The sequence below is a fragment of the Morone saxatilis genome, unplaced genomic scaffold (genome assembly GCF_004916995.1).
Source record: "Morone saxatilis isolate NCDOM2014 unplaced genomic scaffold, NCSU_SB_2.0 Contig23, whole genome shotgun sequence".
Classification (NCBI taxonomy): domain Eukaryota; kingdom Metazoa; phylum Chordata; class Actinopteri; family Moronidae; genus Morone; species Morone saxatilis.
This window is the reverse complement of record NW_023339796.1, coordinates 2,491,334-2,493,376: the sequence shown is the minus strand read 5'-3', so window position 1 is coordinate 2,493,376 and position 2,043 is coordinate 2,491,334.

Sequence of the window (2,043 nt, the reverse complement as noted above, 5' to 3'; positions counted from 1 at the left end):
GAAGGTGGACTCGACATTTCATCCTCTCGGCGACACCGGCTGAACAGGAGCCATCACGTGAACAAAAACTGAAACGGCAGATTAAAAGTGAAACGTAGGCACAGAGATAACAGAACGGGGGGTGGGTGAGAACCTCAGTGCTTCACTAACACTACACAGATCCACACCGGAGTTCATCGTGGTTTGTATTCGTTGTTCTTTATATGAAAATGGAATGTGTTTCTACTCTAGTCTACTGTCTCTACTTTGTTGAGTACTGAAACCATGCGTCAAGTTTTCTTCTTCACCGCTTGTTAGCAGGTGTAGGATTGATCACCGACTACATTCCCTCTTTTTTTTTTTTTTTTAAAATGGAAAAGTGGTTCTTTCGCATCCCTTACAGTTTTATCCTCAACTGACAGACCGGTTTACGTACGATTATTGTCCTCTCGCCTCCATTTGCCATCTATGTATCACAAAAACATCTTGTGAGTTAATATTTATCTGTAGAATGTCGAGCACCAAATTTCAGTTGATTTTTTCTTTTGCAGAATTAAGTTTGTTTCATGTGAACCTTGGAACCCGAAAAACATCAGCTCAAGCTTGTGTCTCTAATCTTATAGTCGTTTTTTTTTTTTTTTACATTTGAGACTCCAGAACCGTCTGAAACCCCGCCAGGTCGTCTGACAACGCAGACGTTTCCGAAATCCTAAAAGACTCTTTCGTCTGCTGCACAGTTTTTATCCAGTTTCACAAGTTGCCGTCCACTTGATGGACTCCTGTAAATGGCACACCCTGTAATTGTAACTGCACACAAAACAAAACATAAAAGAACAAAAAATGTGTATTAAATGGACCTTTGGTTGAAAGGAGTTAACTTCTAATTACTTACTTCGGCATTGAAACTGTCAAGTATCAACAGCATCAAATGCTTGTTCAGATTCGTACTTATTGATCGGATCATTTGAAAAATCAGGAAATTAGGAGTGTAATTTTATTCGAATCGAGGAGTCTGTTATCCGATCAGTCGGTTGACAGAAAATTTATGTGTTATTATTTTAATTAATTGCTGTTAATTGTCATTTTTTGGAGAAAAAAAATAGTATAACGTTACCAAGCAAGTTAGAAGATTTATAAGAATTTGTCTTGTAAGCTAGTAAGTGAATATTAACTGAATTAAAATAATAACATTAGTAGAGAAGTTTGGAATATTTTGTTTGTGTTTATATTCCTGAAATTAAGGTACTGAAAAAGTTTTGCTTACTGTATCAGTACCAATAACTGTTATTGTATTGGCACTAGTATTATTGAGCATTATTACGAGTATATAAACAATTTAAAAATTGGTTTATAACTCACTTTAATATAGTTATAAGCAGTTACGTATGAGGTGTCCATTAATGTATGTACGACTTTAACTGCTCCTATATGTCTATAATGCTTATAGGTTGGTCCCCCCATTTTTATTTGGTTGTTAACAGGTTCAGTTTTAATTTCTTTAAACCAGATAAAATGGTCTTTTAAGAAATTAAACTAACGACCTGCTGGGTTTAACAGTTTTAACAAGAGTTGCAACTTCTCTAATGTGAAGATTTGCTGGCTGTCTTAATCTTCTGTGAAAATAAACTGAAAACTTTTGGCTTTTGGACTGATGGTCGGACAAAAAAAGACATTTTTTAAAAGACCTCAACATGGACTTTAGGACATTATAACAGGCATTTTTCTCTATTTCCTGACTTTTATATTCAAAACTATTAACCATTAATCCATAAAATAATCAGATTAACTGATGATGAAACTAGTGTGAACAATCTCCATGTAATCATCAATTCAAGAGTCTCAAAGGTAAAAAAAACAGATTGCATGAGACACAGGCTGTATGTAAACCAGCTAATTAGAACATTTCCTCCTGTTAACATAATGGTTTGTTTGTTACTTGTCTCTACCGGTCTGGGACAATCTCTAAATGCTGTTCCATATCTACCCAGCAGGTGTCCTCAGAGGACAACGACTGACCCGACAGCACATGACTACTGCATCTTGTATGTGTGTGTGTGTTTGTGT